The 22,192-nt window shown below is 50.1% G+C and overlaps 1 long non-coding RNA gene across 1 annotated transcript in view; it reads left to right on the top strand.

The window, feature by feature from the left end:
* The window catches only part of LOC121105651, a 248,396-nt gene that overhangs the window by 164,408 nt on the left and 61,796 nt on the right, over positions 1-22,192 (top strand). The window contains exon 3 of the long non-coding RNA XR_005838272.1: positions 10,551-10,605. This is a non-coding gene — a long non-coding RNA (uncharacterized LOC121105651). The remainder of the gene's footprint in view (positions 1-10,550; positions 10,606-22,192) is intronic.

Genomic DNA, 22,192 nt, shown 5'->3' with positions numbered 1-22,192 from the left:
ATTGATGAGGACAACCTGGGGAACTTGACCTGTCCGTGGTTTGGTTCTGCTGCACCTGCGCCTCCATGCGATTTCAGCCGGAGGTCTCTGCAGCATGCGACTTTGGGGTTTTCCCTTTCTCCCCTAAAATCACAGAACCTGGTTTGGCCTCCGTGAGACGTTTGCACCACAGCACTGAGAATAGCTCTTTATTTCGACGTTTGGATCGCGGGATCACGGTCAGTGGTGTGACGCAGTTTGTGGATCCACGGTCCTTCGCTTATTCACGTCACAGCCATGACGCACAGTGTCTCTGTGCCGGCGTCCTGCAGTGGCGCGTCGGGAGGAGCTCCCAGGACCGAGGGCGTGGCGGGGCTGGAGGGGCAGCGGCAGATCCCCCATCTGTGGCCACCCACCTGGGACGAGGGCACTGTTGACCTTGCTCTGCACATACGTCCTGAGCTCTGTGTCTGTTGCCATGAAAGTGATGCTTTTGTGGTGTGAAAGGGACACTTGGTGCAGTTGTGTTGTTTTAACGCCATAGCAGCGAAGAGGCGCTATTAATTCTGTCCCATGAGTTGATCTTTCATGTTTGTGTTGACATCGATCTCTCTATTCCACAACAGGATGTGGACTCGTCAGCCCTTCCAGGGGTGTGTCTCTGGGAGTTTCTGTGTGTTTTGCAGAGCAAGTCACAGCTCCTCAATGCAAGGGAAGTGCATCATCCAGGCAGGAGATGTGGGCAGCGAGGTCGTCCTGAGTCTGTGGAGATCATGGACTTCCTGCCTGCAGGCCCGAGCACAGTCAGCTGGGGTCAGGGAGGAAGGAGCCAGGGGCGGGCACCGAGTCAGAGCCTTGAGCTGGCAGGTGAGGGCATCCGCAGCAGGGCCTGTATTCGCTCTATGGTGAAACCTTTCCTGTCCCCCTGGAAATGCTTACATTTCACATGAAGGAAAAGCCTTTTTTAGAGAACACTTTTTTTTCCCCCCGAACAGTTTCAAGTTTATAGTAAATTGAGCAGAAGGCACAGATCTCCGGGGACAAATGATCTCTGTCCCCCCACCTCTGCTCACCCCACCATCAGCATCCCCTCAGGATGGGGCAGTTGTCACCAATGATGACCCCCATGGACACGTCGTCATCACCCAGAGTCCTCAGTCTACATCAGGGTCACTCTTGGTGTGGCACGCTCTGTGGGTTTGCAGAAATGTGTGATGACACGTACCCACTGTGACAGGGTCATACAGAGTAGTCTCACTGCCCGAAACCCTCTGTGCGCTGCCTGCTCGTCCCTCCCTCTCCATCTTCACCCCTCCCTCTCCATCCTCACCCCTCCCTCTCCATCCTCATCCCCTGGCAGCCACTCCTTTCTTTACTGTGTCTGTAGTTCTGCCTTTTCCAGAAGGTCACAGAGTTGGGATCACAGAGTAAATAGCCTCAGACTAACTTCTTCCATTGGGTGATATGCATTTAAGGTTCCTCCGTGTCCTCATGGCTTGGCAGTTCATTTATTTTTTGTGCTGAATAGTATTGTATTGTCTGGATGGACCATTTTATCCATTTACCTGCTGAAGGGCATCTTGCTTGCTTCCAGGTTTTGTCAGTTATGATAACCCTGCTGTAAAGATCCACATGCAGGTTTTGTGTGGACGTAGGTTTTCAGCTGCTTTGGGAAATAGGAAGGAAGAGAATTTCTGAATTGTACTTGAAAGGTGTGGTCAGTTTGGTAAGAAACAGTCAAACCATCTCCTACAGGGGCTGCCCCATTCTGCCTTCTGTCAGCAGTGAGTGGGAGTCCCCGGGGCGCCATATCCTCGCCAGCACTTGGTGTGGTCAGCGCCTTGGACGGGTGCCGTTCCCATAGCTGCGTGGGGGTGCCTCGTTTCAGCTTTCGTGTCCCTCATGGCATGCCGTGTGGCGCGTCTTCTCACAGGCTCATTTGCCACCTGTGTAACTTCTTTGATGACATGTCTGTCAGGGTCTTTGGCCCATCTTTTGATTGACTTGTGTGTTTTCTTGTTGGGTTTTAAGAGTTCTTAGCATATTTTGGGTAATGGTCCTTTACGAGATGTTTCTTTGGCAAATATTTCCTCCTGGCCTGTGGCTTGTTATCTTGAGCATGTCTCTCATGGAGCAGAAGTTTTTAATTTTCAGGAAGTGCAGCTTACCAGCTCTTTCTTCCATGGTGGAGCCTTTGGTATTGTGCAGAAAAGGTCATCTCCATGACAAAGGGCATCTAGGGTTTGCTTCCCTGTTATCTGCTAGGGGATCAGAATGTTTCCTATTACGTTTAATCTGTGATCTATCTGAGTTAATTTTTACGAGGGTGTAATTGTGTGTCAAGATTCATTATTTTTGGTGTGGGTGTTCCAGTTGCTCCCACATCTTTGCTGGGAAGACCCCTGTCTCTGCCCCACTGTGCTGCTGCTGCTCTTTGGCCAAAGATGAGTTGACTGTATCTGTGAGAGTCCGTTCGGTTCTGTTCCCCTGATCTGCCCTCCGTTCCTTCAGTAACACCTGCTGTCTTGATTACTGTTGCTTAAATAGAAGCATTTGATCTAACTCCTTGTTTTACAGCCCTTTATGAACTTGTATCAGAAAGTGACTCTGGGTTGGATCCGAATTTGCTTATGTTTTGTTCTCACTCCTAGCCCAGTGTTTGCCTTTATCTGGGGTTCCTGGACACGTGGTTTGAATAACGAGGTAAAGACTGACTTCAGATGTGTCTTGGGGCGGCCTGGGTGGCTCAGTCAGTGAAGTGTCTGCCATCGGCTCAGGTCATAATCCCAGCGTCCTGGAATTCAACCTGGAGTCTGGCTCGCTCCTCATCGGGGAGCCTGCTTTGTCCCTCTGCTCCTACCCCTGCTTGTGTGCTATCAAATAATCAAATTAAAAAAAAATTTTTTTTTAAAGACTGAGTTCAGAGCAGAGAAAGACAAATATCATATGATTTCTCTCATCTATGGAACATAAGAACTAGGAAGATCGGTAGGGGAAGAAAGGGATAAAGAAGGGGGGGTAATCAGAAGGGGGAATGACGCATGAGAGACTATGGACTCTGAGAAACAAACTGAGGGCCTCAGAGGGGAGGGGGGTGGGGGAATGGGATAGACCGGTGATGGGTAGTAAGGAGGTCACATATTGCATGGTGCACTGGGTGTTATACGCAACTAATGAATCATCGAACTTTACATCGGAAACCGGGGATGTACTGTATGGTGACTAACATAATATAATAAAAAATCATTAAAAAAAAAAGACTGAGTTCAGATGTGTCTAAGTTGTAATGAGAAAGCTGTAAAAACGTCTGGAAGTACTTTGATTCTAGATAGGTGTTTTGGTCATTTTAAGGGTCCTTAAGGATGTGTTAGTACTGCTTTCTTGTAGTTGCAAACATCATTGTGCAGACTGGCCAGACATTATTTAATGCAAGTTAATTCTAATTTCATTAAATCGTACGTGTGCATACCATGAAGAGCAAAGTGGTTTTAGGAGGCGTTGAAGAGCAGAGGCAGCTGCATTGTGCCCACCCTGTCCCACTGCCTGGAGACCCCTACCCTTGGCCCTCCCCTCTGCGTGCCCCTCTGTGGTGGGTGTGGATGGCACTGCCTCTCTGTCCCCTCTCCCTGTGCTCTGTGGGCTTATACCCTGATGTTTGGGTAAATCCATGGTTTGTATTAACGTCAGACTCACTTTGTAGGATCATGCCTCTTTATTTGGTGACAACTTCCATTTATTGTTAATTGCCTTTAAAAAAATTAAGCAGGCTTATTCTTTCCATTCTTTCCTGTTTTCATCCCATTTTTAGCTCTCTCTTCTGTGTGTTCAGCATGTGTCCCTCCTCCCTGCTTTTTCCTTCTTCCACGAGCCCATAGCCGGGTGCCACATCGGGACGCCCTCCACTTGAGCACCCCCCTTGCCTCCCCTGGGAGGCCCTCTGGGTCCTTCTGGGGCAGTGGAGATCCCCAGCAGCTCCCCTCCCAGGAGTGGGGCACGCTCTGTCTTGCTTGGCTGACAGGACGGCATCTTCTATTTCTCCCCCAGAATTTCTAAAACACTGCTCCTGCATTTTCCAGCTTCCAGAATTTAGTATTTTGGTTGAGTTTGGGAGTCTCCTTTTGTTCTGAATTTTAGGCTGGTCACCTTGTATGGATGGTGACCTACTGAGTCTGGAATTGTGTCATTCAGATATGTGGCTTTTGTCTCTTTGTGTGACCCTGTGGCCTATCTGTCTCGTGGCCCTTTTCCTCTGAACCTCCATTGGCCAGATGGTGTGACTCCCAGGATGACCACATAATTCTTTGTTCTCTCATTTTTTTTTTCTGACTCTTTATATATATTTTTTCTGTACTTTCTGGGATACATCCTTGAATTTATTTTTCAACTATTTATTTTATTTTCCTTTTTTTAGTTTCCAAAAGCTGTATTTCTTGTTCTATAAATTTCCCTTTTATATATAGTTCTATAAATTTCCCTTTCATATATAGTGTCCTGTTCTTGGGTCATAGGCAAAATCTCTTCTCTGTCTTTCTGTGATATTTTTAAGATGTTCTCTTATGGGGATGCCTGGGTGGCTCAGTCGGTTAAGTGTCTGACTTCAGCTCAGGTCATAATCTCAGGGTCCTGGGATTGAGCCTTGTGTAGGGCTCCCTGCTCAGCGGCCCCCCCCCCCCCCCCCCCACTTGTGCATGCTGTTTCTCTCTCATTCACTCTCTCTCAAATAAAATCTTTTAAAAAATAAAACGTTCTCGTTTCTGGTAATGTTTCTGTTTCCTCTGACTTTGTCAGTCACCCTCAAAGTGGGGGATCTCTTTCAATGCATGATAATCCTCAGCTGTGAGTCTTCATTAAGTGCGAGATATTAAACATTTATGCGGAGTTTGTTTTGGGTGAGTAAATGGGGCTTATTGGCTGGTGGAATTTTCCACAGAGATCTAGTGGCAAGCCAGTTTTAATTGGAAGGCCTACGTCAATAGGAGGTATGTTCTCTTGGCCTGTTTTATTTCCCAGAGGAGAATATCCTAGTCTCCTGTTTGGGGAGGGCGAGGGCTGGGACAGGTAACTGCCCAGCTGTTCTTCTTCCGGAAGAAGGTAGAGCCGGGCTCGGAGGCAGCTCCATTCAGTGTGTAAGCTTTGTAATCATCTTCCCTGTTTTCAGCCCCAGGACGCCTCCCCAGCCCCTTGTGCTCTGGCCCCCTCTGGTTCGTGTCTCTGGGTATGGGTAGGGGGCCCATGCATGCCTCTCCCACACCTGCCCTGGACACATGTCGTGCTTTGGAGCCCTGAACCTTGAGAGTCCTTAACGAGAGCTCTGTCTGGGGACTGTCGGATCCCCGATTTCTGGCTCTGCTAAGAAAGCCCTTTTTCTGCTCCTTACCTGTCAAACGGAGGTTGAAGTCTTTTTCATAATTGCTACACGAACCTGCAGTGTTTAACGTGGACAGCGTGCGGAGTTGGGAGGCATACGCACATCAGCCCCACAGTCAAGGTTCGAACGCACCCATCACCTCCCACAGAGTCCTTGTCCCTTCTCTCTGTTATGGTACAAACCCCTAGCGTGAGATCTACCCCCGGCACATCCGAGGTGCTCAGCACGGGCTTGTTGGCCGCAGGGGCTGTGTGTGCACAGGGCTCTGGAGCTCCTTAACCAGTGGCTGGCCGGGCACTCCGTGTTTTTACAGCCCCCTGGATGGTGCTGGTGCAGAGTGTGTGCCCCTTTGCTGAGTGAAACGATACTGGCTTGCTGCTTTGTGATGCAGAAAGCCTCCTTGGACCCTGGATCGCTGACGTGCCGCAGATGAAGACGCTGAGGGGTGTGTGTCTTGCCCCAGAGCACAGTCCTGATGCTGGAGTCTGGGGCTTCGGGGTCCCTGTGCTCTGTCACGGACCCCGTGCGTGCGTGTGTGTGTGTGTGTGTGTGTGTGGAGGACTGTGTGTAACCACAGCCTGCACCACAAGGGGGAGGGACGTCTCCAGGGTGTGAACACTTCTCTTCCATGTGTAGGAGTGTGCTCAGACTCACTTCATCCCCACGGCCGCCCTGGATGTGATTTCGGGTGAGGTGCGAGCCGACAGGCACAGTGTGTGTCCAGCACTTGCCTGGGCCAGCTGGTACAGGCGGCCGCCACAGACACACAACTTTTCAGAGCTGGCAGCGCCACGATCCTCGCCCTGCACGCAGCTGAGCACACGAGCGGCGTGCAGGACCGCAGGGCGGCTGCCGGGCTAGGGGCCAGCCCGCGGGAGCTCCAGCCCCAGCCTCTCTCTGGCTCTGCGCCCTGCAGCAGGTGCACCAACTGCTAGCGGCCTCTCAGACCGCCCGGGAGAGCGCGGGGGCAGAAAGCCTGTCAGACACGTGGAGATCCTCAGTCCTGGCCCCATGAAATGCAAGGGCCGTCTGTGTTATTCCACGAGAGCCACGGGACACAGCTTCTCCTAGGAACAATCCTGCAGCTCTTTGCTAAGAGTTAAGCTCTCTGGGAAGAGTTACTTGAGTAACTCCGTGCAAATCCAAGCTCCCGACACGCTGGACCATGCGTCTGTCTCAGACTCGCGTGCTAGTGGAGCACGTTGCGTTGCGTGGTCTGTTCCTGAGATGTAAAGGCACAACGTTAACTTGTTATAGGAGCCACAGGAAGTAAGGCTGGGAGGACCTCCAGGCAAATGTGGCGTGCTGAGTCCACGTCTGGCTTCTCATGACACCAGCTGGAATGACCACATAGGAACGGAGGGGCATCTGCCCAGAGAGACTGAAGAGGGGTGAGGACAAAACAGCAACACTTAAAAACGTTTTATTTTTAAATTTGAGTATAGTTGACACAGAATGTCACCTCCAGACTTTGTTTTCGTCATCTGAAAAGTGATGCCGATGTTTGATGTCTGCGCTATCCAGTATGGTGGCCACAGCCACGTGAGCGCTTCAGTTGTAGACAGCACACCTGACCAACAGAATTTCAAATTCGGATTGACTTCACTGATTGACACTTACTGAGCCTGTGCGCCAGGGAGTGCAATGTCCAGCACTCTTGACCTGACGCATCAGATGAGGTACGAGCCTGCTCAGCTTGGTACCACCAGAGAGGGCTCAGCATGAGGGGTGAAACCTTGAAAGGGATGTTTCAGGAATAGATTTCAGTTGGAGGACTCTGGACACAGGACATGGAGGACATAATTAGCAGCCGTGGTCTATGAATGCATATGATGTTGGTGTCATGCCCATGGTTACTTGGGTAGGTGCTCATGGAAGACCCTGGCTGTTGGTTGAATGTATTCTGTTTGACCCCAGCTGCTGGTGGCGTGCCCAGCACGATGCCCTTGCCCCGATGTCCTCACAGCCTTTCTTCCTGTGGCTCCTATAACAAGTTAATGTTGTGCCTTTACATGTCAGGGATAGACCACGCAATGCAGCCTGCTTCACAAGGCACGTAAGTCTGAGACAGATGCATGGTGCAGTGTGTCGAGAGCACGGATTTACATGGAGTTCCTCCACTCTCAGCCGTTGCATGCTTTCCTAGAATAGGCAGGTTGGCAGCATTGAGCTTTAGGAGAACTGTTGGGCAGGAAGGGACCCTCCAGAGAGGAATGGACGCACATGTGAGTCCCGCCTTCCTGCCCCCTCAGCCCAAGCTGGAAGAGGCAGAGGTGTGCACGGAGCATTTTCCTAAGATTGAGCACCGGTGTCTTACCTATGCCTGCAGCTAGGAGGAACCTGTCAGGATTAGGTATGGCTGCCATTTTTGAATACAAATTGTCTGCCCTCAGGAAAGTCACAAGTGAATTCTACCATGACTGCTCGTGATTTCTCCAGATCCTTATATTCTCCTGCTTGAGGTCCCAGAAGAGTCACGCGGCTTGCTCAGAGACCACGTGGTGGTGGGCAGGAGGGCTGCGTTGGTGGGACCTTGTGCTGAGCAAGTGGCCGTGTCAGTTGGTGCCAGGTGGCACAGTGTCTGGGTGGGAGAGGGAGAATGTGGGAGCTGGAGTGGAGGGATCACAGGGTTGGGCACAGAGGGCTCTTGAGGGTTAAGCAAGGGGATATGGGCGTGGGGGCCACTGTGGTTTTTTAGAATGACTTGTCACGTAAGCTATGTGTATGTTTGCCTAAATCCGTGGCTCCCAAGCTCTTTCTTCCCTGACACAGCTTGGCCATGTGACATGGATGCCTCCAGAAGGGCCCCCAGCGCCCCAGTGGGGTGTGATTGCTGTAGCACGTCCGGGCCTTGGGGGAGGGTTTCCTAGTTCTGTGGAAGGCACCAGCAGAGCGTGTGCCCCTTCCCCAGGTGTGAATCACTGAATCTGAGAGGAACCCCACGTTACCACTCGGGTCCCCCCCCAGGGGTTCTGTGCACCGTCCAGACTCCCGGACCAGAGAGGGGGCTCAATCCAGAGCTGCCACATCTGACAGGGGTTGGCTGGGGGAAGACGGTGCCTATGCTGTGTAGGGCCAACCTCAGCACCAAGCTCAGCACCTGCTTCCCTTCCCCTTATCCCTGCTGTGTCAACACAGCACCTGGCCTCTCTTCACGCCCCCTCTGGTTCCCGAGCCCTGACCTTCTGTGGGGCCCTCATCATATCACCTTGAGTTCAGTTCATCTGGATGAAAACACCACCAGCACTGAGGTGGTGGCCGGATCATGCAGTGTCTGATGGATCCAGACTCTGTTTCTGCTTCTTGAAGGGGCAGTTTGGAGCTAAGATTGATGCTAGGGACACACCTGCACCTCCATTGTGAACATTTCTGTTCTCTAGCAATCGCTAGTAATTCCTTAGGAAAATTAACCAGAAGCATCACGTTTGATTATGTCACTGGGAGGAGACTGTGGATTGAAAGACCAGTCCGGGGGTTTTGCGGTGGACTGGCCAGCATGCCCGCCTGGGTGCTCACAGGTGCTGGGAGAGCAGGAGGGCTGTGTACCTGCAGGACCTGGTTGAACTTCACCATGGTGACTCACGCTTGTGTCCTCCACATGGATCACGCAGTACGCAGTGTGTGACGTGCAGGACCATTCCTTTCTTCTGAGGGAGACTATTTCTTAGGCCTGGTATTAACCTGTAAGGCTTTCTGGAAATGGCTGGAAAAGTCCGTGAACAAGTGTATTGGCCATGGAATGAGAAGGAATGAAGATTCACAGGGAGCCCAGGGCATGCGTGCATGCGTGTACATGCACCTGTGTGCACGTGTGTGTGTGTACATGAGTGTGCATGCATGTGTGTGTACATGTGTATGAGTGTGTGCATGTCCTTATCTGGCCTCGAGGGCTAGGGGCTGGTGAGGGAGACAATAGGGCCAGAATGACGCTGGTTTCGGACTGGCTGATGAAGAACCGGCACCAGGTGCAGGAGGCGGAGTTAGGCATTGGCATTGGCCTTGTGTCGTGTGGTTTAGCGCTTCCTCGATCCCTGATTGTCCCAGGCCTGCTGTTCTGCGTCCCAGCTAAACAGTCAGCTTTGCAGCAGTGGGAGACGTCTTTCTGAACATTTAATTCCACATTTTGTATTTACTGGGTTTTTATTTGATTATTGCTTTGTTTTCTGTCTCTTAGATTTGTTTAGAGTGGAAAATTGGTAATACCAACTTGTCTGCAATTGATGATACTTGGCGAGAATTATTCTTTCCCTGGTGTGGAGGGATGGTGGGGGGGTATTGGGGAGGGTCACAGAGGGAGGCTTTGTGACCACTAGTCCCGCCTGGCAGAAGCCACTGTGTGGGTGGCTGGATCACACGCTGGTCAAGGGCAAGGCGCTGGGCTTGGGCTCCTGCGTACTGCGCTCCCCTCCCCCTCCCTCTCCCTCTCCACTAAGTCCTTGCTCCAGGGTACGTAATGCCTGCTCTTGGGCTGGGAGTTTTGGAGGAATGGTTGCAGCTGCATCGGTGGAGAATTCAGGATGGAAGTTCAGCTTTTATTTGGTTGAGTTTAGCACGCATCATCATAAATCCCCACAGAGATCTCTTCATCGCAGATGCTTTTGGTCTGTGCTTACAGTGCTGAATTTTCTGGGGAAAGCCGTTTCCTATTCTTTCCACCTTCCCTTCACTTAATCTAATAAGGTATTTCCTTCATCATTTACTACCAAACTGTGACTGTAAACACAGACTTTTCTTCCCCATTCCTCTTTGTAACTCATCCTGGATGAAAGCATCTCTGCCTAGATGCTACAAGGCCAGCCCAGTACACTGCCCCAGTGGCCCTCCACTTTCAGGCTCTAATTGCATCTAATATTTTAAAAGCCATCACAAAAATTGGTGGGCCCATTTGCCTTATTGTAGGAGTCCCTTGAGTGCAGCTTTCAAGATCCTCGCAGGACCCATTAGGGGCGTACATTAAATAGAACTGCATTACCATTCTAGAACAGCAGTTACAGTGAGCACACCTACCTGATTAACCTTTCCAATGAAAAATGTATGTCATCAAAATTTCTCTGTATTGTTTAATTTGTGAGATCGTTCTGGGCATGAGGACTCGGTGCAGCACTGAATGACCTTATTAGGAAAACTCTTGCTGCAGTTAACGAGGCACCTTTCTCTACCTGAGCAATAACCAAATGTGTTTTATTTATATGTTTTGAAACAGGTTTTGCCTGGCATTTTGCAGAAGCATTGCTGTATCTTACCAGACAGGAATACAGGTAAATATATTTTGTTCTTCTGATTTGAGAGCATAGGTTGTATGTCAGTGGAAAATTTGAGAAGTATGATTGCATAATTTAGGTATCTTGTTTTCTTAGCTGCTGTTTTAGTGCAAGGTTGTATATTGACCAAAACAAGCAAAAAACTGGATTGGTCAGTTTTGTGGTGAATTATAACCCGAGCTCAAAGATCTGTTTTTATTTGACAGAGTAAATCGATTTAGGTGATAGTTGTCTTAGATTTTTAAGAGAAACTGGTTGTCTTTTGAAGTTGAATATATGAGTTGCAGAATTGTTTATTTTGTTGATTGTACTTACTCACTGAGGAAGATCACTGTTATTGGCTAGCATGGAATGTGTCTGCAGTCTGTGTGCAGTCAGGGCTTTGCCTGCAGTCGGGGTGGGAGCTGGCCAGATGCCATATTCTTGAAATCTCGAGGGTCCCAATGAAAACACAGAAGGATGGGTGTCTCACAGTGGGAAATTGTATGTCATGTGACTTCTCACAGATGTAGGAGGCTGGAGGCTGTGAGTGAGCTGGTTTGCATAAATTTTAAGGAAGCATGATGAAGGGTGAATCCTGAAAAGAAAGCTTTGAAACTTTGTTGTGTTGAAGTTCGGAAATAAACATGAAGATCACGTGGAGTTGTTGTCCTATGGGTCTTCGTCTTAGCTACTCTCCCCTGTGGGGTTTCTAATTTAGGGCATTTTCATCAAAGAAATAGCAGGTCCTGAGGAAAAGATATGGAACGCTCTGTCTTTTCTGCCGAGGGCTAGTTCTGAGAATTACTCCTTCCTGGGGTCAGCTGTGTCCTGTCAGATACATCTGTCTGCATTCCAGGATACTTGTGTTGGGTATGACACAGAGCTGGGCTGACATTTCCTTAGTTTTCCAGCTTTAATAAAATAAACCATAATGGACTCTGTGAGAGTCAGAAGAGTTAAACGTGTTGGGATTTACTCTGCTTTTAATATAAAGATCATATTAACTAGCTAGTATGGTTATTGAAATCTCATTCTTAAGCGGTCAGTAAGTTATTGTTTTATATTATGCATTCCAGTGTAAAACACTGAGTATTTTGGGAAAAGTAGGATATTTATTTTTTTACTTATCATGGACGGATTATATCACCAACCCTATTGTTTTATCAAAAATAGTCCATAGAGTGGTCTCTGCTATCACCCATTCAAATGTACACTGCCTGTGACTTTGAGCACACTTACTTACAAGGAAGTTTGTTGAGAACATGGTTAGGTATCTTTCGAGCCTCTTTCTACATTCTGGAAGCCTCAGTTAGTAACAAAAATATATGAACAGGTCACGTTGAAGAAACAAAGATTTTTGTAAACTGTGTCCATCAACAATACTGATTATAACACAATTTAAAGAAGGAATGATTAGTTTATGTCTTCCAGGCAAGTCTCTGATTCTGAGAAGCATCAAAATTAATGATAAAATTAATTAAAAGTTAAATACCATTCTCTGGGAATCTAATCTAAAATCTGGGATTTTAGATGTTGAAATGAGCTTTCTGTATTTTTAGCCAGTCTGATAAATAAGAAATTTCAAGTTAATATATGAAATACTGCCAAATTGAGCTGTTTTATTTGCTTTCTGTAGGAATCCAAGTAATCAGCCTTTAGAACCAAGAAGGTGTCCTCCCAGTAAGACTTGAATATTGAGGACATTTGCTAGGCAATTTTCTTTAGAAGATTTTTATATTATAGAACTAGTTGTGAAAGACCCAAGGCGATGACATTAGGCACGGATTGGGGAAGGAATGGTATCAAATGAGAGGAAAGAGGAGTCGGCTGAAATGATTACTCTTTCAAAGTGTCTGTTCAGAACTGAACAATGTGCGAATTCTGGTTCTTACCGTGTAATGTGATCCAGTATGTCTGAAGCTGCTTAATTATTTAGGAAATGTTTGGAAATTTCTTCAGACTCAGATGTAATGGTTATTGCTTTTGCATTTTAATGACATAAAGGTTCCTTATGAACTTGAATGAGATTTTTTTTTTTTTACTTTAGTGGTTATATAGAAGCATTTTCACATTTTTAATGATGGTCAACGTTGGAGTGGGTCAAGAGTTTCAATTTGGGAAGATGAAAGGGGTTCTGGAGATGGACGGTTGTACAACCTGAGTGTGGTGTCACTGAAATGGTTAAGATGGTAAATTTTACATGATGTGTGTTTTACCACAGTTCAAGAATAGGACAGCTTTGGCATGAGCTGTGGCTATCTTGTTCTTTTTGATCTTTAGTTATTTTTGAGATGCTGTATATACTCCATTAACTTATATTGGCCATAGCTGAGGACCTGGGAGAAGATACATGTACTTTCAGGTGTTTTCACTGTTATGGAGCCAACGTAATTAGCAGAACTGGTGATGAACTATGATGAGTGACATCAGATGGTGCATTGGAAGTGGTCCTTCTCTGGGTTAGACAGGACAAACATCATTTTCTCTTGGTATTTTGATTACTCCTGAGAGTTTCGGTTGATGACACGCAGAGCTAGAGTGATTTCTTGAGACCAGCTCTGCAAGCTGCTTTGTTTTTCATGTTTTTCTCAGGGACACAGAGAGTTGGGTGTTTATGTCGTGAAGGACAAACATTTGCGTGACCACAAATGTGCACGGAGGCTTTTCTGCGTTTTAAAGTCATTCACATCAGGCTGTGCTTCCAACCACTGTTCCCTTTTCTTCGGGGACCGTTTGACCCTTCATCTGCCTTCAGTTTGCCCTCTCTCTGGAGAGCCCTGCTGTTGAGCGTGTGTATGGGACTGGCACCTGCCACGGGGACGCTCTTGGGGAAGAATGGCTGATGCGTGGCGGACCACGCAGGTGGATGGTTATCATGTTAGCGGCTGTCTTGGACTCTAATCCCATACCGACCTTTATCAGAATGGCTGCTGAGGGGTCTGTGGGCCCCTCCCTCTCTCACCCTGTTTTGGGGGAGCTGCCTCTGACCAGCATGTGGAGTGAGGGCAGGTTTTTCACACGGTCTGTGTCCCTTCACGGAAACTGGCTCCCTGTGTCTGAACTCCAGCTGGCTGGTCTTTGGTGGGACCCCAGGACACCATGCAGTTACAGTAGTCCAAAATGGTGCTTGTTCCTCTGTGGTTTAGAACCTTTTTTGAGCAGTGACTTCTTCACAAACATCATTTTATTACGATTGGCTATTTTTGGCAATAGAGATAGCCCGTCTTTGAGCTTTTGTCGGCAGTTTCCACTGTGAAGGTGGTGGAAGTCGGAACGTTGGTTCCTTGCTGTACGTGGCTCACAGTGTGAGCGGCTCAGCTCTCTGCTGCTGTCCTGTGTCTCGTAACATTAGTGTACAGTTTCTGTATAATAGAGATTAGGTAACACATCGTGGCAGCTTTCCATGAAGGAGATGTAAACTGGATGTGTTTCCCGAGCCGTGAGGTGATTGGGAGATACTTCGTTCTTGGCCGGTCAGGCTTCCTTGTCTTGATGGTCACTGCAGTCGCTTTATCACCATGCCATTTGGGAAAGCCATGAGCTTCACAGGTCCTCCTGTATTCGGGCTACTCAGCAGGCTGCAGTTCTGATCCCGAGCTCCACTGTCGCACGGCATTTATCCCGTGTCCGTTGGGAGACAGCCTATTCGACTGCTAAGAATAATGAGAAGTTTCAAGAATGAATTGATTTTGCCGTCAAGCGGTGGTACTTCCTCTGCAAAGTTTGACATTAACGATGGAGCCAGAAAACTTCAAGTGGAGCATGTGGCGGCCTTTGATTTTTGAGAGACGTTATACCCCTACTTGACAGAATGAAAAATGTGAAATAATTTGTATATAAGGATTGGGGTGGAAAGCTGTGAAGTATTTTCCGTACATTTCGTGGAGCGGGCTCCTACGTGTTTGCAGATATGCGCTGTGGTATTCACGGAGGGCATACGTGTTACTGACTCTGGTTATCGCTGGGTCCCTGCCCGTGAGAGGCTGGTCAGTGTTCAGCAGTGAGAGTGGGGGTGGGAAGCCGCGGTTTCTGTGCTGTGAGTGCTCCCACCACTCGTTGCTGAGTGTGGTCCAGGAGGCGTTCTCGGCCTCCTGCCCTCATGAGCAGGGAAGAGCTGGCTCAGCTGCACCTGTACCCCTCAGGCTCCTGCCTTTGCTTCCACGCGTCCTGTCCGAGGTGTTCATCTGGGGGATACAGTCTGTGCGCGCTCTCCCTGTGGGGCCCACTGTTCAGTTGTGTATTGGCCAAATAAAATCTTGGATTGAAGTTGAATGTTTGTGACAGGGTATTTAGTTTAAAAAATCTGTGTAGGTTGAGCAAATATTTTTTATCATTTCTGTCTGAATGTACAGTCTAAATGCACTATTACATAAGGTTTTGGAAACTTAATTACACATTATTGAACTCCTCAGTGAGCATGGCTGTTGAAATATGGACACCCACCGGGGCCATTTGCAGATGGAGTTCAAAATGGCAGAGGGAGCATAATTGTTGAAATAGCGGGGGCGATTGTGTTTGGTCCATCCAAGTCCCCTGTTTCTTCAGAGCTGAGGTTTTAAAAAAGCTTTTAGTTTCATGATGGGCACATACGGGACAATCAGTGAATGAGTTTGCATTTTGTGCCACAGCCCTGCCTCAAGAGGACCGGGTTCCCAGTCCCCGGGGGCAGAGGAGGCTGGTGGAGGGTGGGTCTAGTTTCACACCCAGATGTGTGATTCCCGGAGCTCTGCACACGGCCGTGTCACCCAGAGTTGTATTTGAGCTCTACAGGCACAGTGGACATCACACTGTATTTCTACGGTGTCTCTGGTGTAAAAGGCTGTTTCGTGTTGATTTGGGTGAGTCCTTTGACTTCCTTGCACGACAGGGAATGTCTTCCCATTTTGCAGATGGGCAAGTAGATCCAAATGTAGGTGTGACTTTTCTGTGTTTTCGCACAACTGCTCAGTACTTAGCTGGGACACAAATACATGCATTCACTCTATGTCAGTACATGACACCACATGACCCTTAACAAGCCCTTACTGACCCAGGTGTGACAGACAGGTGGTATGGGCCATGGGTGCTGGTGAGGGGCCACCAGCTCGGCCTCTGGAGCTTAGGGCCAGAGGGGCAAGTGCTCCAGATGGCTTTGGTGCCAGAAAGATGTCCAGTTAAGTGGGACATTTACCCCCATGGCATGCTGAATAGTTTTCAACATATCAGATGAATGACATTTGAGCGGACTCGGTTAAGGGTGAAATGTCACTTCTGTCAAAGACCAATATTTCAGGTAAGTTTCATTTATCCAGATACTGAAATTACTTATAAAAGCTTTCTGAGGTGTGCAGGTGGGATGCCTTGTGCTGTGGCTCAGAGTGGGGATGGCAGGGGCGGCCATCCGGAAGGCGAAGGGGGCAGAGGAGAAGCCGGGAAGACACCGTCCGTGCTCAGCCTGTGTCTCCGTGGCCCAGTGACGAATGGTTCCGTCCCTGTCTGCCAGCTGGGGACAGAAACAAATCCTCATCTGCTGGAAAGGGCTTTATTTCATAAACCAACTTTATGACTTTATTAGAAACTGAGTCGTGCTATTTAATTACTGCCAGAATGAAAGGTTATGGATCAATAGTTTTAAGGCCAAAATGGTTCTTTTTTTTTTTTTTTGGTCCACGTGGCTTATTCCTAACCCCGAGGGCGTACTTCTCGCCTAGCTGGCATCTCTGTGCTGAGTAGAGAAATGTCAGCCCTTTGGGAAGGTGAGATGAAGTGGAGTTCCAGCCCTGTTCACCCTGGGAGCAGAGCGCTTCTGTGCAGAGCAAGTGAATATATTTACTGCCTGAGGTTTGTGGTTTGGTGGCAGTTTCATGAGGAGACATACAGTTCTGTGGCTTGAGGCTGAACGTGGTTTGGATGTGTCTCCACTGGCTGTTTCATGACTGAACCTGGCATCTGAGCCCACCTGTTTTCATGACCTCCGCCCCTACCGAATTCCCAGAGCTGCCCTGTGTGGTGCCGACCTGGGGGGGTTGTGAGGTCTTTACCCCCTAATGCCAGGGACACCTGAACTTACTCCTCACTGGGAATGCCCAACTTGTGTGCTGGTTTTCGCTCTGGGGAGGTTGGGAGCTTGGATTTCTGTCCACCTGCTCGTCCTCGCGGTGCTGGGCGTGGCTGAGCGCTGATCCCAGGACTGCATTCCAGGGGAGCAGAAGGGACTGCAGGTGACGAGTGAGGCCACCACGTTCACGGCGCTCGGCGTGTTTTGAGAGCCCCGGAAAGACACACAGGGAAGTCTGCCACTCCATCTCAGCCCTGGGGCTCCAGGGTGTGTCCCCGAGCGCATCCCGGCCCCACGTCCCCTGTGTTCTTGGAGCAGGGTCCTGGAGATGTCGTCCGCCTCCAAGGAAGCTCATTCCCGAAGCATGAACATTGCCGGGGTTCCGGGGTGATCGTGTGACTGAGGGTGAAGTTCCATATCTATCTACCATCTGTCTGTCATCTGTCCACCCCTGTCCACCGCTCTGTCCGCGGCTCTATCCGTGCATCCGTCTGCCCACTGGATGCCCCCACTCCCCAGAGTGTGGCCTGCCTGCTCCCCTGCACTTCTGCTTTGCGGCGTGTTCCCTACCCCCTTCGTTCTCTGCCTCAGTTTCTCACTGATTAGTTTGTTGCTGTCATGCAACAATGAATAATCGTAGGGCTTGTAATTTTGTAAGTGATCTAAAATTCTTTCCAGTGTGAGACGGGATACACCTGCATATGTACAGACATAAAACCGATGGGCTGTTATCAATCTAGGGTTGATCATTAAATCCAGCCTAAACCTTGTTAGCAGCCAGAACTGAAGAGGAAAGGTCTTAAGTGAACCTCGTGTTATTGTTCCTGTGCCGAGTGCCAATTGTTGGCATGGTGATGGTGGTGACGCCGTGGGGATTTGGTTCCAGGAGCCAGGGATTGAAAAGCTGGGTCACGATCGGGGTTAACCCGGGTGATGCGAGGGTAAGCACCCTCCCCTGGGCTTGTGTCACCTGAAGAACAGGGCAGTGCTCTCTGTCTTCTGCTGGCCTGGAAGGGACCCGTCCTTCTCGGTCTGTCTCATTGGGCACAGGAGGGTGTGAGGTGCCCAAAGTTTGTGGGGCTGCTAGCATTTCCTCCTTCTGAGTAAACCGTACTGAGCCCTGTGTGCAGGTGTGTTCACCAGGGAATGGCTGGAAGTTTTGCTGGTTTCCCCATGAGGAAGACTCAGTCAGGTTTGGACATGCACCTTCTTTCCCAGACTCGACTGCAGACATGCAGTTCTGAGCACGCAAGCAGGAGGCAGAGGGAGCGGGGTAGTGCAGGCACCCCCGAGTCCCAGTGTGCTCCTAGGTAGCTTCAGGGACCCTTGTCTTAGTTGTTTCTGGCTTCGATGGGAGTTCTCACACTTCTGGAGGCCGGAAGTCCGTGGTCAGGGCCTTGGAGGATCCGCGTCCTGGGGAGGCCGGAAGTCCGTGGGCAGGGCCTTGGAGGATCCGCGTCCTGGGGAGGCCGGAAGTCCGTGGGCAGGGCCTTGGAGGATCCGCGTCCTGGGGAGGCCGGAAGTCCGTGGGCAGGGCCTTGGAGGATCCATGTCCTGGGGAGGCCGGAAGTCCGTGGACAGGGCCTTGGAGGATCCGCGTCCTGGGGAGGCCGGGAGGCCGGAAGTCCGTGGTCAGGACCTTGGAGGATCTGTGTCCTGGGGAGGCCTTGCAGAGGCTGCCTTCTCGCCTGCAGAGAGCAGGGAGGTGATCTCTCTCGTGCCTCTTTCCTGAGGGCCCCTCTCTCACGACTGAGTCACCTCCCAAAGACCCCCATCCTGATCCCGCTGCCTTGAGGGGTGGGCTTCAACATGGGAGCTTTTTGGGGTGGCACAGATGACGAGTGTGTAGCCACCCTGCTCTGAGCTCCTGCAGACTTAACCAGGTATGCTCTTCTCCCTGGAAGATGTTAATTCTGATATTTACAGCCTCGGACAGTGGAGTGGGTCATTGGTTGTAGATGTCTTTCCAAGGAGAAGAAGCCCAGTTCCAGGTGAGAGCAGCTTTCTTGGGGGTGAGCTGGGCTGACCGTGTGCAGAATTCTCTGCCCCTCACCGTGAGGAGGGTCTGTTTCCCGACCGCTTGAGTCTGGGCCAGCCATGGCTCTGGGACGTGCTTTGACCTGTAGAACGAGGTGGAAATGATACTGTCCTAATTCTGAGCGAGGCCTTCCGATGTGGCCGTTTACAGGAGCCTGGCGGGGGGGGGGGGGGGGGGTGCCTCCTAGGGGATGAACGATCACGGGCAGAGAAGCCATCCATGCTGGGCACGTGCACGAAGGCCCTTGGGATCTTCCCGCTGCTCGCACTGGCTGCTGTGCGGGGCCCAGCCAGGACCAGCCAGACTGCTGCCCACAGAAGGACAAGCGGACGATGCTGGTGGTTCTGAGCCACGCGTTTGGGCTGATTGGCGGTGTATTGGTTTATGTGGGGGGGTTCGTAGTTGCCATTGCCAAGAAGGGAAGATTGCTATTCGCTGGGTTTCTCCTGTGTGCCAGACGCCATGCCACTAGTGGTTTTGGCATCCTCGTGAGGACCTGAACTACTACTACTATTGTTTTTTTTTAAGATTTCATTTATTAATTTGAGAGAGAGAGCACAAGCAGGGGGAGCAGCAGGCGGAGGGAGACATTGACTCCCCGCTGAGCAGGGAGCCCAATGCGGGATTTGATCCCAGGACCCTGAGATCATGACCTGAGCCAAAGGCAGACGCTTCACCGACTGAGCCACCCAGGCGCTCCAAGGACCTGAACTTCTGAGCCAATTCCCATGTTAGGAAAGTGTGTTTCCCCAGGAAACCTTATTCCTTACCCCGACTCTTTGTCTTCATCACTGTCCTGGGACAGCACCTACAAGGTCCATCTGTTCTCCTATGAAGTAACTGATCAAAACCGAGTGAATCCAGATGGAACGGCCGTGTGACTGTCCCGACTCAGAGACCTCTCCCTGTGGATTCGAATGTGCAGAACCCAGTCCTTAGGTCACTTTTCTCTCTGAAGCTCTGCGTGACGAGTGGAGCTAACAAGACGTGTTTGATGCTGCTGGTTGGGAGCCGTGCACTTGAAATCCAAATGAATTCTCTCCAGTGTCCCGGTCTCTCCAGATTTTAAATCTCAGTCTCTGACTTGTGCAGCTATTGTGTGTGTGTTGTATAAGTTCAAAAATTTTGATTTAAGGTTCCTGTTTAATTTTAAAGATTTTTATTTTTTTGGGGGGGGGGCAGAGGGAGAGGGAGAAGTAGGCACCAGGCTGAGCACGGAGCCCAACGCGGGGCTCGATGTCATGACCCTGAGACATGACCTGAGCCAAATGTTTTAAAATGTGCCTCTGTCTTTTGGGTATAGTTAGTTAAGGTTTCTTAAAATTTAGAGGGTTGGTGCTTTTTTGTCAGGCTTCAGTGGAAAGGAGGGTTTATGGAGTTGTCTGGTCCTCCTGTGCTGCTCCATGAGCCTGCACAACAGCCTGCATCAGCTCTTGCCCGTCTCATCATTCCTTGGGAAGGACGGTGCATTAGGCTTCATGGTGTCTCCATGTCCACTTTTGCCCGGGAGGCGGGGGTCTTGAACAGGGGTCCCTACAGTCTATTCTCTGGACAAAGAACTACCCTAATACCTTGCGGATAAACTGTCAGTTGCTGTAGATTTGTTTTCAGGAAGACAATTATGTTCACCCACATGGTTGTTTGGTGTATAAGTTCTTAACTAAAGAAGTATTACTCCATCCTTTTTGTTTATAGCTGTTTAGATATACAGGTATTTGGGTTATCACTAAGCATCCTTGAATTGAACAGACAATGATAACGGTGTATTTTATGAGTTAATGAAAATATCAAAGCATATTATTTTACAAAATACCCTCGAATCTATCTATAGACAGCTCTCTAGAAGCCAGATTTTGAGAGTAAAAAATCTTCACATGTAAAAACGCACCATTGATATGAAATTGATACAGTTTGATACTGTAATTAAAGTTGGCTCGCCACATTAGCGGAAAGTTGTCCAACGATCCTGCGTAAGATGGCAGAGTGCGGCGGGGGGTGGGGCGGTGTTGGATGCAGCCTGCGACATGGCCCCAGGAGCAGCCCTGAGTGTATTTCACAGTTTTCTGCCTTCCGTGAAGAACGGGGGACCTGCCAGGGTGGAGCGGGGCAGAGAGGGGAGCCCGCTGAGCCCAGCCTGCCCATGAGCAGCTGGGGAAACACAGGTCCCTGCTCCAACGTGGCCCTGGGCTCCCTGAGGAGGGAGGCAGTGTGACAGTGGGGAGCATGAGGCCTGGAGAGGGTGTGGGGTAGAGCAGGTGCCTGTGGGGTGAGGGCATGCGGGTCTGCCCCTCCCAGCGACTGCCCAGTGTCTCCTGTGCCACGGTCTGTGGTTTGTCCATAACTCTTCCTTCCCTTTGCTAAGACGTGTCTTACACTCAAAGTGTCTTTGAGCTTGGGTAGCCATTTCAGTAGCCTCCTCCATCCCATGTCTGTAGCTGGCCTGGGGTGGGGGGCCCAAGCCCACCCCCAGCTCAGGGATTCTCAGGAAGACTCCCAGGACCCAGCATGCAGTTGTGCTGAGATATACTGCAGTGAAAGCAGGCAATGGGAGAGGGCAGAGGACATGCACAGGGGAGGCAGGCCAGCTTCCTGGCCCCTCCCGCTCGGTCACGCAGGACACGCTGTGTTCCCCTGCAAGCGATTGTAGGAGAGCTGCTGAGCATCGTCCCCGGGAGGCTGTAGGGACCAGCACCTGGGGTTTTTATGGGGAGCAGGTCTCACACGCACCTTCTGCCTGGCTCATGCAGACATGTGGACTCCCCAGAGGAAAGCAGGCACTTGGCACGAATGGTGTCATTGGTGCTAACAGTTTAAGCATAAAAAGCCCGCTTGTCAGTCAGGGAATGGCCTTGGGCAGGTCTCCTCCTGCCTTGTGCTGTTAGGTGGCTTTGAGTTTGTGCAGCTGTCGCCAGGCCATCCCCAGCGCCTCGAGAGGGAGCCGTGCTGTGGATGCCATGCCCCGGAAGTAAGTGCATCCTCACCTCCCCTGCGGCCAGCCTCCGCTCTCCCTCCGAGGCTCTGCCGGCTCTGAGTGGGCAGTGAGAGGTCCGCGGGGCGACAGCGGCCAGAGGCATGTAGGCCTTCCCTTGGTTCAGGTCAGGCACACCTGCGTCAGGGCTGCCCTTCCAAGTCCGGGTCTGCTGTGGGCGCCAGGGTTCATGGACGCTGTAGCTGATTCGTCCAGCAGGTGATTGCTGATGGCCAGCGTGTGTCCTGTTCTCAGTGTTAACTGGATGTGTCTTGGTGGAAGTGGGAGAGGCTGTATCAGAGCTGCCAGCCAGATGCCACTTTAGACCAGAAGCCAGCTCTGCCCTCTGCCCTGCTCGCAGCACCTGCTGTGTCCTCAGAGAGGCTTTCAGTAAAGTTAGAGGCACGTCCTGAGCTCCTGCTGGGAGCGGATCCTGAAGGCTTCTCAAGTAATGCTGAATTTCTGGTTCTGAGATTGAAGACCGTTTTAATATTCGCCTGGAAAACATTATATTTCATTTTATTAGTTTTTACTGAAGTATTGTTGACACAGTATCATC

Source organism: Ursus maritimus, unplaced genomic scaffold (assembly GCF_017311325.1).
Source record: "Ursus maritimus isolate PB19 unplaced genomic scaffold, ASM1731132v1 scaffold_28, whole genome shotgun sequence".
In the NCBI taxonomy this organism is placed as follows: Eukaryota; Metazoa; Chordata; class Mammalia; order Carnivora; family Ursidae; genus Ursus; species Ursus maritimus.
The sequence above is the reverse complement of the archived record's forward strand: the minus strand, read 5'-3'. Positions and strand labels throughout refer to the sequence as shown.